This window comes from Nesoenas mayeri, assembly GCF_963082525.1.
Source record: "Nesoenas mayeri genome assembly, chromosome: 1".
Classification (NCBI taxonomy): Eukaryota; Metazoa; Chordata; class Aves; order Columbiformes; family Columbidae; genus Nesoenas; species Nesoenas mayeri.
The window spans coordinates 210,807,773-210,822,701 of record NC_137541.1 but is presented as its reverse complement, the minus strand read 5'-3'; the positions used below and the strand labels follow the sequence as shown (position 1 = coordinate 210,822,701).

The 14,929-nt window shown below is 42.4% G+C and overlaps 1 protein-coding gene across 4 annotated transcripts in view; it reads left to right on the top strand.

Moving 5' to 3' along the window:
* The window catches only part of UVRAG (UV radiation resistance associated), a 114,783-nt gene that overhangs the window by 58,414 nt on the left and 41,440 nt on the right, over nucleotides 1–14,929 (top strand). The window lies entirely within an intron of this gene.

The following is a 14,929-nucleotide window of genomic DNA, read 5'->3' as shown; positions in this document are numbered from 1 at the left end:
TCAGCTTTGTCATTCTGCGTCCGTTGGCACACATATACTACTGATATGGCTTCTAATAATGCTAGAAAAACTTAGATAGTGTGTCTTATAGGTAAGTTTTGGCTGCTATAGGAAAATTTGCCTTTTGTGTTTTGCTACTGACTATGGGAATAAACTGCTGAGGCGTGGAATGACCTTACAACCCTTGAGGTTATAAGGAAGGTATGTATTTATTTATGACGCCGGACACACGGGGAATCATTTCACCTAATACGTGTGTAAAATTACAGTAGCTGTGAGCTTGGTTAAATGCAGTAAAGTGTTACATATTCATGAAAGTTTTAGGAACGCCTGTACATATTCATAACCTGCCTCCTAGAAGGCGGTTCTTATTACACTGAGTTCCAGGAGACCATTTCCATAGTCTCCACCTCTGGCTCCTCCTGGTTGCAGCTGTGCAGTGATCGTGAACCCGGGTCCTCTTTCTCTATACGTGGTCACCTTTGGTCCAGTGTGATGAGTTGGTTGGGTCTCAGACTGCTGAGCTGGTTAAAACTGGTGCATCTCCTGTCCTGTGCCCAAGTTTCTGTTACCTAGTTCACCCAAGGATGCACCCAAGGATTATTATCTTTGTAAGGCATCAGTGAAGTCCTGTTTCTTGTACAACAAGTTACACAGAGCTAAGCAAGGCTGGGCGATAGTGATGTGAGTTAAAGGGTTAGCTCTCTAAGTGTCTTTAGTGATGTGGGGTAGGGTTAGTTCTTTAAGTGTTAAGTGTTAGTTCTTTAAGTGTTGGTTAATTGTCAACTCCCTGTGTCACTGCAGATAGCGAGTGTAGCTTCTCTGAGGGGTTAGTCATTGCTAAACCTGAGAAGATAACTTGTTTTTAATGCAGAGGATTTTAACCAACAGAAAAAGAGCGCTATAATGCTGTTATGTATTATAAATCAATTTAATATTAAATGAAGAGTTTTTCTTTTGGTCTGTAATCATCATCTTTCAATGTGTAGCTACACTATTGTTACTGTGCTACTAAGAAACTCTTTTGCTGGCCTTAAATCCACTTCCAGAATTCCTTCTCCTGAATTTTGCCTGTTTCCCCAGTGTCTTTGCACCTGTCTGTGCTAATATGATAATAGTGGTAATTATTGGTTAGCTTCACTTTGTAGCCTGCAACCGAAGGATTCAAAGTACCGAAACACTGATTAGATGTGAGAATTTTTATCACAATATTTTAAGACTAATTCCTGACAGTTCATATCAAGATGTAAGTGTCTTATTGTGCATAAGTTAGAGGATTGGGATGCTTGGAAGTGTCTGATTTCTTTGTGAAGCTCAGTGACGCGTGATGGGACAGCAGAAGTAACTCGCCTTGAGATTTAAACTCACTGAGATCCTGTTTAGACACAAAAAAATATGACTAGAGATAATTATGTCTCACAGATTAATTTTGATACCATTTTAATAACTTGTCCAAACACTTCCTGAGTAGCTTAATAGAACATTAATCTGTTTTGCTTCAGTTTAGCTCTCTCAGCATATGATCACAGAATCCCAGAATGTCAGAGATTGGAAGGGACCTGGAAAGCTCATCCAGTGCAATCCCCCCATGGAGCAGGAACACCCAGATGAGGTTACACAGGAAGGTGTCCAGGCGGGTTGGAATGTCTGCAGAGAAGGAGACTCCACAACCTCCCTGGGTAGTCTGGTCCAGGCTCTGGCACTCTCACTGAGAAGAAGTTGCTTCTCAAATTTAAGTGGAACCTCCTGTGTTCCAGTTTGTCCCCACTGCCCTTTGTCCTACCATTGGTTGTCACCAAGAAGATCCTGGCTCCATCCTCCTGACACTCACCCTTTACATATTGATAAACATGAATGAGGTCACCCCTCAGTCTCCTCTTGTCCAGCTCCAGAGCCCCAGCTCCCTCAGCCTTTCCTCACACGGGAGATGCTCCACTCCCTTCAGCATCTTGGTGGCTGCGCTGGACTCTCTCCAGCAGTTCCCTGTCCTGCTGGAACTGAGGGGCCACAACTGGACACAAGATTCCAGGTGTGGTCTCCCCAGGGCAGAGCAGAGGGGCAGGAGAACCTCTCTGACCTACTGACCACCCCCTTCTAACCCACCCCAGGTACCATTGGCCTTCCTGGCCACAAGGGCCCAGTGGTGGCTCATGGTCACCCTGCTGTCCCCAGGACCCCCAGGTCCCTTTCCCCTATGCTGCTCTCTAATAGGTCATTCCCGAGCTTACACTGGAACCTTGGGTTGTTCCTGCCCAGATCCAAGACTCTACACTTGCCCTTGTTCTATTTCATTAAATTTTTCCCGCCCAACTCTCAGCCTGTCCAGGTCTCTGATGGCAGCACAGCCTCTGCCGCGTCAGCCACTCCTCCCAGCTTGGTGTCACCAGCAAACTTGCTGACAGTCACTCTGTTCCCTCATCCAAATCACTGATGAATATATTGAATAACAGCGGCCCCAGCACTGCCCCTGAGGCACTGCACTAGATCCAGGCCTCAACTGGACTCTGCCCCATTGACCACGACTCTCTGGCTTCTTCCCTTCAGCCAGTTCACAGTCCACCTCACTACCCGATCGTCCAGACCGCACTCCCTCAGTTTAGCTGCGCGTCCATTTCAGAAGAGCAGCAAACTAGAACATTTGTATCTGGAAAACAGATTTCTGAGCCGTAGAGCTGCCTGTGTGGGTTGTATAAAGATTAAACCAATTTCCTGTTGTCTGAGACAGATTGGAAGGTTTAGCCCTTCAAGCCACGGCCGTCCAAACCCTCATGACTTAATACTTTATTTCACAATAGGTTTCTGAAATGGAGAAAGTTTCGCTAAGTAGATGAATCCCAGTTGGGCCGTTTACCTGTGTTCGGCGAGATTTTTTCAGGATTAGCTCCTGCCTGAGATCTTCTCTTCCCAGCTATTGCAGAGTCAATCCTACCGCCTCTCAAAGGGCTTTGGTTGCTATAGAAAACCTCAAATGTCTTAACTTCCAGTTTTCTTTCTAAACTAATAGCTCATGTTTCTCACCTGCTCCTGATTGAATTGCATGTAGCAATTAGTAGGCATTATTAAATCTCTTTATTTCAATGACCTGTCCTTTAGCAGCTTTCAAACTCCAATATAAACTGTTGAGTAATTACTATGAGACTTTCTCTATACACAGTCTTTATTTTAACACATAGCATCATGATTTTTGACTAGGTTAAATATTTTACTTGGCTTTGTAGTTTTTGGGGTGTTTTTTGAACTGTAGGGTTGCCCTGAGATCCATATGAAGGGTTTATAAACATTGCACTTTGGGGGAATAGTCGATGTTTTCACCTGAAAGCAATTTAATAAGTACACGTTTGTTTTTAATGTTCTACTGCATAAATGTGTTACTTCACTTTTACGTTTCTTTACCAGCTTTTTAAAGCCCTTATAAGAAGCTGGTTAAATATGTTGAGAGCTTTCAGAAAGCCTGGGAAATACTTTATCCGCTTCAGGTTTGTTTAGTTGGATGATCCGGGTCACTTAAATCTCAAGGCTTTTGTAGGACTATTCAATTTTGTCTGCTTCAGTTATTATAGGAGGCTGTGGTGAGAATGTGGCACTTATCTGACCACATTACTGAAGGTAAAATGATGCGTAGAATAATGGCCAGTGGCGTTCAATATATGGTCAACTTTGTAATTGTAGAGATATTATTACTTATAATCTATTCAATGGGTGTTCTCTTCGTGTAGTCCATAAAATAGTTGTGATGCTGCTAAAAGGCTGTAAGTGTTCTCCCATAAATCTGCTTTTATGACTTTCTGAACCACAAAGCGAAGGCCAGAATATAATTTTCACTAAGTATCCCATTAAGGCACTTATTCAATGGTGCATTTCAGCACCTCCAGACTACGTCAAATCTGTAGAGAGAAAAGTTCTGAAACCTCAAAAGTTCTGAATCTAAAAGATTTGAAAGCCAATGATGGGTTATATAGCTCCCAAATTGGAACTATTGAAGACAGCAGCATGTTTTTGTCTCTAGTAACAAACTTTGTTGTTGAATAAACCACCTAAATTCCTTTGACGTGTTCTTGTGGAACTGAAACCTCTCACTTCATCACATCCTCATAAACATAGTAAGAAAGCTGAAATTAAACAACTTATGGTACATTCTGACACTATCTGTCAAGCCCTGCACTTAATGCTTCTCTTAGTCTTCACCTAGATTTTAAAATAAAGAATAGCTTCCAGTTTAGAGCAAAATGAGGATTATTTTGCCTGGGGTGAGTTGTACTTTGTGACATTGCCCACGTTGGTTTTGCTGCTGTCGTCTTTCTTAGATAATTCTCAGCTCTTTTCTTTCAATGCCAATACAAACTAAACATCTCACAAATTAAGTGTCTGCATTTTGCTGGCTAGAAGCTACTGAACCTTTTGAAATTGTATCAGTCTCCTTGTTAATTTTAAAGGGGCCACAGTAAAGCGCATTACCCCATCTCTTTGGCATTCTTTTGGTGTCTCTGTTGACTCGAAGTTATGCTCGGTTGCTGTTTTTTATAAGGAAACTTCACATGATGTTTCTACAACCCGCTTTTTTTAATATTTAATAGAACACACATTTAATCAAATGACATTAGGCAGCGTGGAACTATCTATATGCATTTAAGAAAAATAACATTCACTAGAGTTTAATCACATTTCTGGTACCCTCATGTGTCTGTACCAGTGAAATGCACATGCGGAGCAATTATTTCTGTCGTATGTTTGTATTTTCGTTCATATCACATCTCTTAAAAGATTTTTCAAGAACTGGAAGTGGAAATGATGGTTTCGAGAAATAGCAGGACTAGAGAAGTGGTTGTGCCACTGTACTCAGCACTGGTGAGCCCAAACCTGGAATCCTGTGTTCAGTTTTGGGCTCCTCATCATAAGAAGGGCATTGAAGCGACAAAGCTGGTGAAGGGCTGGAGCACAAGTGTGATGGGAGTGGCTGAGGGACCTGGGGGGTTCAGCTGGAGAACAGGAGCTGATGGGAGACCTTCTGATCTCTGAACTGCCTGAAAGGAGCTTGGAGCCAGGGAGGGTGTTGGTCTCTTCTCCCAAGTAGCAAATTATAGGACAAGAGGAAATGGTCTCAACTTTCACCAGGTGAAGTTTAGATTGGATATTAGGAAAAAGTTCTTCCCGGAAAAGGTTGTTGGGCATTGGAACAGGCTGCCCAGGGCAGTGTTGGAGTCACCATCCCTGAAAGTGTTTAAAAGGCATTTAGACAAGATTTTCAGGGATGTGGTTTAGTGCTAGAGTTAGGATATGGTTGCACTCGATGATCCTGAGGGTCACTTCCAGCTGAAATCACAGAATCCCAGAATGTGAGGGGTTGGAAGGGACCTGAAAAGCTCATCCAGTGCAATCCCCCCATGGAGCAGGAACACCCAGATGAGGTTACACAGGAAGGTGTCCAGGCGGGTTGGAATGTCTGCACAGAAGGAGACTCCACAACCCCCCTGGGCAGACTGGGCCAGGCTCTGCCACCCTCACCAGGAAGAAGTTTCTTCTCAGATTAAAGTGGAACCTCTTGTGTTCCAGTTTGAACCCATTACCCCTTGTTCTATCATTGGTTGTCACTGAGAAGCACCTGGCTCCATCCTCGTGACACTTATCCTTTCCATATTGGTCACCATGAATGAGTCACCCCTCAGTGTCCTCTTGTCCAGCTCCAGAGCCCCAGCTCCCTCAGCCTTTCCTCACACGGGAGATGCTCCACTCCCTTCAGCATCTTGGTGGCTGCGCTGGACTCTCTCCAGCAGTTCCCTGTCCTGCTGGAACTGAGCGGCCACAGCTGGACACAGTATTCCAGGTGTGGTCTCCCCAGGGCAGAGCAGAGGGGCAGGAGAACCTCTCTGACCTACTGACCACCCCCCTTCTCATCCACCCCAGGTACCATTGGCCTTCCTGGCCACAAGGGCCCGGTGAAATGATTCTATGATTCTATTTCAGACACACTCGTTTGCACTGATAGAGAAAACTTCCATTGTATTGAGTGAGGTTCGTGCAGCATTAAGTCATGCAATCTGAGTTACTGACAGCATGAGTTATGAAATAAGTTTCGTTTCTCAGGCCTGTGAGTAAAGCAAAGTTTATATCGAAACCAGTTCTGCTACAAGATTGCTTCCAAATTACTTTTACTGATGCATTGTCTCTCAGTTCTTTTAAGTGTGGCAAGCTGGATTTGCAAGTGAGTAGAAATAAGTGTTGCTGAACAGGCATATAGATAATTTTGGAGCATTTGGAAACTACCTGTTGAATGAGTGTTGTCTAAAAGTTTTTCTCATTACTGTGAAGGGGAAAATCAGAGTTTCATCTGTAGTAAACTTACTACAGCTGAAGGTGGTTGTTGCTTTTTTGCCTGGTAATAGATAAGCCTCTTGCAACAAAGCAATCTGGAAAACAGTGACACAAGCAAGTCAAGAATATCCTTTTACTGATATTAACATCTTCCAACTCAGTCGAGAGGTTTTTAATCATATTCGGTACTTCAGCTGAGATAATGAAATGACTGCTTTGGGAAGAAATCTTGGCAAACTTAAATCAGATGGAGGGAGATGGTTTGTTGAGAAATCTAATAGCTGTCAAAGCAAAGTTGATTCTTTGCGGTAGATTGAGTGTGTGTTAAATGTTCGACTATATTGCTCAAAGAACACTTTTTGCCCTGAACTTATCTTGAACTGTATTTTTACGTTCCACATTCTTGAGGATATTCAGCTGGAATCCAGGCTTTTATTCTCGATCACCAAAATAATGCTTTTGCCTTCATTGAGTCAGCAAATATTACTGTGCGTAGATTAATAATTAGATCAGGTGCTCTTTAATAAATTTAGATACCTTTAATACTGTTTCTGGGAACTAGACGCTTTTACATGCTCCTGTCCCATCTGAAAAAGCAGATTTGGTTTACTGCAGTAGATGAGACCGCTGACCCCAGACATCTACAGCTGAGAAATGTTTCTGTGAAGACACACTGCTCTTAATTTACTCCCATTGGAACACTAGACTCCTGACGAGATTACTTTTCAAAACATTACTTCATTTTTTCAAGAAGCGGCGACTTGACCTGTATCAAGTTGTAAAAACGATCCTTCGGTGGCAGGGAGATTTACAGTTGTGATAACAAAGTCGTCTGCCCTGTCCTTACAAATGGTCCTTGCCTTGCGATATCCATCACAGCATGGATGTAGCAAGTATTCAAGCTGAAATACTTCACAGAAACACACTATCTACAAAAATACATCAGTGTTGCTTGTTCTATGGGTTACTAGCTATTTTTTTTGAGGTGTTTGAAAACCTTATTTGCTGAATGATATAAATTGGTGACTTGTCTTATCAAGAACTGCCCGACTTTCATAATCTGTATCTTTTTTTTTCTATATAGCCCATACATATTGAAGCTATTGTATATTCTCCAACAGCAAGGTCATAGCAGTTACACTTCTTAATAGAAAGATGGCAGCCCTTCTGCTTTCGATTATCTTCTTGTTGAGCTATTCAGATAGGCATTTTGAAAATACGTTTCAGAAAGTTAAGCTGCCAATATGTTTTCCTTTCCCAGTAAACTAATTATCTTTGTGTCGTGTAAAGCTTGAATGAGGATATGCTTTTTTTCCCCTGGCAGACTGTATTTTTGTCATCAAGTTTGTTTTACAAGTGTAGCTTTTTCTCTCAAGTAGGAACTGAAAAACATATAGTAATCAAATCTGAATTCACTTGTGGCTTGTGATTCATATCCGCGTCTTAATCTCATCTCTCGCAAAGCAAAATACACACTTGTAATCCTCTTTTTTCTGCCTTTTAATTTGATTTCAGTGTTGCTTACCAGGTGGACTTCTTACTTTTTTGTTTAATTTTTTTCCAATCATGCTGATTGCTAGAAGACTACTTAGCTGTTCCTCATAGACCAGTAGTCACCCTAAGGTCAATTTGTGGCCTCCACCATCAACTGGTAGCTTGATCTAAAAGGGATGTGAAGTGCTCTGTGTTGCATCTCTGTAATGGAGAAATCTGGTGGTGAAGGTAGCTTCATACTGTTATTTTAGTTGTGTTCCTTCTAACAAGCACTCAGCTGTTTGCATCTACTGCTTAAGATCTGTGTCAGTCTCTACTCTGAAGCTGATGTAACCATGGCACAGCTTATCTGAGAATTCAAGAGTTTTTGAAGCTGAAGCTTCTTGTGCCTTGGTCTTCTGGTAGAGTGCTAAGAGGTTTCCTCCAGGACTGGGCACTGGGGAGGCCAAACCTCGAATTCTGGGGGCAGTTTTGGGCCCCTCACACCAAGAAAGACCTTGAGGTGCTGGAGAGAGTTGAGAGAAGGGAATGGAACTGGTGAGGAGCTGCAGCACAAGTGTGATGGGAGCGGCTGAGGGACCTGGGGGGTTCAGCTGGAGAACAGGAGCTGAGGGGAGACCTTCTGATCTTTGAACTGCCTGAAAGGAGCTTGGAGCCAGGGGGATCGGGCTCTGCTCCCCAGGAACAAGTGCCAGGAGCAGAGAAAACGGCCTCAAGTTGTGCCAGGGGAGGTTGAGGTTGGATGTGGAGAACAATTTCTTCCCCAAAGGGCTGTGGGGCATTGGAACAGGCTGCCCAGGGCAGTGCTGGAGTCACCATCCCTGGAGGGGTTGAACAGACACGGAGATGAGGTTCTCAGGGACATTGGTTAGTGCCAGGGCTGGGTTAATGGTTGAACTTGATGACCTTAAAGGTCTTTTCCAACTGAAATGATTCTATTAAGTGCTGGAGGTTTTTGTGCTTGTGGCTCTTTAGCAGGCTGCTTTTCCTAATTCTTCATTCAAATGTCCTGGGGAATAGAGGTGTCAAGTGAACTGGCTGGACAATGATAGTCCTTCTCACTTAAAAGGCTTTCAAAGTTTGCTTTCTTCTCCTATGGAATCATAGAATGTCCTGAGCTGGAAGGGGCCCACAAGGATCACTGGGTCCAACTTGTGTCCCTGCACAGGACAACCCCACAGTTCACACCATGTGTTTGAGGACGTTGTCCAGTCTCTTCTTGAACACTGTCAGGCTTGGGGTTGTGACACCTCCCTGGGGAGACAGTCACAGCCCCAAACCTGGTCCCAGTACTTCTAAATAACACAAGCTTTCTCCTTTGGATGCAACATTCCTTTACAATGAGCAAACAGGCCATGGTTCAGTTGGAGGGAAAATACTAATTCCTTCTTCCCCTGCCTTCCTTCAGCCCCCCGAAAAGGGGGTGAGGTTGAAATAACTCAAACTTCAGTAAATATTTAAACCGTCTTCTTGTACACGCCTCATACTTCAGTCACATCAAGCAAGAACTTGTGACTTTTTCAGGTTGTTATCTTATCTGGATTGGGCTGTTTAGTTCTGTCCTCGTATAGAGTGTTCAATCCATGGGCTTAAGCTTGAAAATCATTGTTTTTTAAATGGCCTCATTTTTTAGTAGTGTTGTGCAATCTGATGGATGAGTCTCTGCTATCACACCAGTCACTGTTACAGCCACAGAAATCACATCGGTTCTTTATCTGTATAACAGTGAATAATTGGGTTTCAGCTGCATTCTGCCAAGGCTGCTCCGGCATCATCTCCCTGCGGCCTTTCTGCTGACTGTCTTTGAAAATTAAAAGTGAAGGAAAAAGCCACGTCAAATTTGTTCTCTTGACAAATTCGGTGGATGCGGTTGGGCAGAAAGCAGTCAGGAGGACACAAATATGGTGCAAATACGGTGGTAGCGCCTTCATTTAGTCACTGGCCTAAGTTTCTGATTTTCAGTGGTAATTCAGTGTCCTTAAAACATAAATGTCTTTGTTGTTAATTTAGCTCGCAAAGCAACAAATATTAGCGGTCCTTGAATTTTTGCATCCCTTTGAAAATTAAGGTTATCTAACACAATTCACAACTGAATTTGGAATTTTACTTACATTTGCCATATGCTATTTACATTGTGCTGCACTTCAGCCTGTGGAAACTAGCTAGATTTGATGTGTAAAAATCATTATTTTACTGACTTCTTCCCTAAAGATCTTTCTGAAGGAGAGATTAAACTTTGAGACTTTAATATAATTTGGGATATAGCAGAAATCTGAACAGAAGAGAGAATAAAAGATTTAAAACATATGGGGTAATACCAAAGTAGAAGCAGGTGAAAGCAGTTAAAAATGAAGCAATTTCTTAAGCTTTAAAAATAGTTTGTATTAAAGACAGGCGGCTACAGACAATAAAAATTGGCCACCGATATATTAGTACATATGTGATTTTTCTTGATAGAGAGGAGTTCATAAATCACAGAACACAACAGTAAATGTGTTTGGACTTGAATTCATAAGAGATACTTGAGGTCTGAATTAAATGTATGGAATAAGGATTCTTTCAGCTTTTCCTAACAGTTACCATCTGACTGAACCCAGAGTCCTGCGGTGATTTACTGCAGGCTCATCAAACACTGAAGTTACTCTGTAAACCAGCGAAGGATTAGCTGAGGATATAAAATCAAATGAGATCTTGATGGCTGATAAGTTCTTGTCTCAGGTCAACTGAAAGAGGTGGGACCGTGAAAAGAAGTTCTTAGTGCTTAGAGTTGACTATTAATTTCTGAGGTGTAAGAAGGATGATCTAATGCTTAAAACACAGAAATTAGGCTTATCATATTTTTAGCTTTGAAACAGAGCTCTGGCTTTCCAGAACCCGTATCTGTGGGCAACATAAAGGCCTTTTTTCTATAGCCAATTCTTTTTTATCTTTAAATACATTAGTATTAGTGAGCAGTTGTGGTTCCTGCCCGTGCTGCCTTATCCAAACCAGTGGTTCAGTCCATATATTCGAAAGTAAGTAAGAGAGGGGTTAAAACCCTTTCTTTTATTAAGAACTAATACTTTTTATAAGGAAGGAAAGCACCAAACCTGATTGATCCAAACTGGAGGCATCTCACCTTAAAGTGTAAATATCAAAAAGAAAAGTCATTGCAAGAGGACTGGAGTTGGACCAAGGGTTGGACTTGATGATCTCTGAGGTCTTTTCCAACCCAGTCCATTTTGTGATTCTGTTGGTCTCTACCCATGAAATTTCTCAGGTGTTTTCAGTGAGACATAAGCGTAGTTTCTTTGTTATATTATACCTTGAATCATAAAAAATAAAGCTTAAATCAACGCTGGAAAGTGAATCTGACAATCTTCTAACCCAAAGAAGGGATGACGTTTATTTAGAGGGAAATGTTACCATAGCTTTGAGGTACAAGGTGGTTTCAACTTACCGTGGAGAGGATGCATTTGATTTCTTTGTGCCTTTAGATTTACGATTTTGAGATGATCTGCTTGCGTGTGGATGAACAGGTATTTTCAGCAACACGGAGCGATGTCTGGTGGGACACGGGACATGCAGCAGTTTTGGGATCGGATTGTTGCAGAGCGGTCGTAGCGCCCATAGAAATGTCCTCAGGCCCCTGGAGCTGGCAAAGGTGGTCACTGAAAGTCCCATGTGCTCATCCCCTTCTTCCCCCAGACCACAAATGTTTTTAGATGTATTCCAGAATACATCTTGAACTGAAAATTGAAATCTGCCTTGGTTTAAGGCTATTTCTGTTGAGCTGTTTGCATCTCAGTGATTCAGCTGGAGTGGAAATCCTGTTAACCAGCCACCATTAGTTTTCCATATTGATTGGAAATGCATCTATTTTTTTACAGAAAGATTTGACAGTTCGGAGTTGACAGTTGAGTACTGTGTCTATGTTCTTCATAACCTTAAACATACAATTTACTGTACTAAGATTATGCTTTTTGTTTCAGTTTGAGGTGTAGCCGCGTGCTTGTTATGTCTGAGATTTGCGCTACGTGACTAAATATCATTAGGAAGAAACAAAATCTCACTAAAGGCTGTTTCCAACATACCAGCTTCCTCCAAGTCCTGTTGATGGTGTAGTTTGGTACCCATAAGCTTGATACCCATCACCATGATGCTTCTTTTGCAAATCCAAACTGACTATTATAAAATTTTGCATTTGTTGAAGTGTAGCGAGATCCTTGAAGAACTCAAAACGTAATTCCATTGTTGACGGTCAGGTGCTGGTTCTATAGTTTTAACTTGGAGGAAAGGTCAGCTTTCTGCCCTGTTTTTTATTTAAAAGGCTGATTTGGGGTTACTTTTCCCCAGCAGAGTTTATGTGAACAAAGCACATAACCTTCGCCTCGCTTTTCCCTTTTCACGACCCTTCTGGGAGGGTTTAATGAGGCTTAGTACCCTAGAAACTTTCACATGGAGTCTACAGCGTAAAATAACACCGATGTTGACACTTCACTTAGCTGCCCCTTTTAGCTGGGGTTTCTTCCTTTTCCACCCCTGTTTGCCTGAGCAGTTTACAAGGAAATTAGAGATTCTTCCTCTTAGCCTTGCACTGGTCTGTATTCAGATATTCGAGTGCACGCTTTGATTTGCTGGTCTCCCTTGAGTTTCTCACACATAGATATGTTTGGTTATGTAGATCAACGGTACCCTAAGCCTTGACCTGCTCATACTTGTTTGCTTACTCATTGTTTATGATCAGCTACCTTAAAGGAGGTTGCAGCATGGAGGGTGTTGGGCTCTGCTCCCCAGGAACAAGCTCCAGGAGCAGAGGAAACGGCCTCAAGTTGCGCCAGGGGAGGTTGAGGTTGGATGTGGGGAACAATTTCTTCCCCAAAGGGCTGTGGGGCATTGGAACAGGCTGCCCAGGGCAGTGCTGGAGTCACCATCCCTGGAGGAGTTTAAAAGACGCATAGATGAGGTTCTTAGAACATGGGACAGTGCCAGGGGTGGGTTAACAGTTGGACTCTATGATCTTGAGGGGCTTTTCCAACCAAAATTATTCTACGATCAAAACCTTCTCATGTAAAGAGACTGAAAATCAATTGCCCTATGTACTTCAAAAACCCAACAGTTCATTCTTGAATTGCTCTGTGGTTAGTGGCATCCAGTTGCATTAAATGGAAGATTTCGGTACTGAGAATAGTATCCAATTTGAATATTAGGTGCCTTTGATGGAAGATGAAGGGTTTCTTGATCAGCTGTTAATATCCAACTTCCATGCCAGTTTTTCTTGGTCCAGGTTTAAGCTGAAGAGCTGAGATCCGCTTAGGAAGCGTGACAGTAATTAACAGCGGTTAGGCTGAAATAAAGCAGTCGATGTTGACTTGTTGAAATTAAGATCACAGATAAAGAGAAGATGCTTATTCTTGGGAACTCTCCAAGCAGGAGAGATGGGACAGAGGTAAGGTGGAGGCAGACAAGTTGCCATCTCTATTCTGATTATTCAGAGATGATAAAGAGTGCCTTGTAACTGACTTTTTTATATATACACATATGTACATGTGTACGTACGTGCGTGTATGTACACATATGCTGTCTCCCATGAGAAATGGCAATCAAAACCTCTTTGTGTGAGACTAGGAAAACTGTAGTCTTGAAGGTATTAATGTTCGAAGCCCCGTGTGTGTTTTGTGGCTCCAAACACGATGATGTTCTCATTCACTATGGAAGAAACTGTTGTCGTTGTGGTATCACAAGTAGAATACGACAAGTTTTGTCCAAAGTGATATACCATGAAAGGAAGGCTGAGCTGTGCATCTGAAAATGTCATGTACGTGTATGTTTTGTGGTTTATTAGGGATTTACCTCTGTTCCTGCAGCGTGGTGCAGTTGAGTAACGCTGGTCCTCTGACTTATATCCCAGTGAATCCTATAAAACAGAACACACGACTCAAAGAAATTAATAAAAACTTTGCATTTGTTACAGACCTTCAGGATTAAATAAGCAAAACAGAAAACTTCCAAAACAAACGTAAGCTTTTAAGGTCGAGAATCCTCTTTATGTTCTCTTAGATCTTAAAGGCACAGATTGACCATCTGGTTAAAATCAATCTGGTGTGCAGTTTTGGATCGCTTATACACAGTGTTCTCCACCTTCTGAATTAAGAGTGGGACTTTATTTAAATTTGAGCATCTTTGCTGACATATCAGATGTCTTAAGTGAAGCAAGAATAGCTTTGAGTACAGTGGAAACACGAGGTGGAGAAACAATTCTAAATGGGGTTAACCTGTTATAAGTTACTAAATGTGGTTTTTTCCTGCATCAAATTAATGTTCTCTGAACTAAGATCTTCTTTATGAGTCACTGTTAAAATTATTACTGCTGTGTGCCAGCTGAGCACTGTGATCTTTTTATATAGAAATAAAATATCTACGGTATTAGGGCTGTGTTTAAGAAGGCTACACACAATTGAAAAGTAATATTCCATAGTCATAATTATCAATGTATTTTTACAAGAGTACACTTGGAGCCTCACAGAGTAGATTTATTCATAACTCCTGCCTGCTAGCAGTAGGTGTGTGGTTTCCTTACAGTGTGTAAGTGTTCTGTTCTGAGTTTACTCAGAACAAGTTTCCTACAACGTGGTGAGTTCTCTCAGATGATCTCTTCTTATGCTTTCACAACACAGAATCACAGAGTGTTGGGGGTTGGAAAGGACCTCAAAGCTCATCCAGTCCAGTCCCCCCGCCGAAGCAGGAACACCCAGGTGAGGTTACACAGGAAGGTGTCCAGGCGGGTTGGAATGTTTGCAGAGAAGGAGACTCCACAACCTCCCTGGGCAGCCTGGGCCAGGCTCTGCCACCCTCACTGAGAAGAAGCTTCTCAAATTTGAGTGGAACCTTTTGTGTTCCAGTTTGTCCCCATTACCCCTTGTCCTATCATTGGTTGTCACCGAGAAGAGCCTGGCTCCATCCTCCTGACACTCACCCTTTAGATATCTGTAAACATTAATGAGATCACCCCTCAGTCTCCTCTTGTCCAAGCTCCAGAGCCCCAGCTCCCTCAGCCTTTCCTCACACGGGAGATGCTCCACTCCCTTCAGCATCTTGGTGGCTGCGCTGGACTCTCTCCAGCAGTTCCCTGTCCTGCTGGAACTGA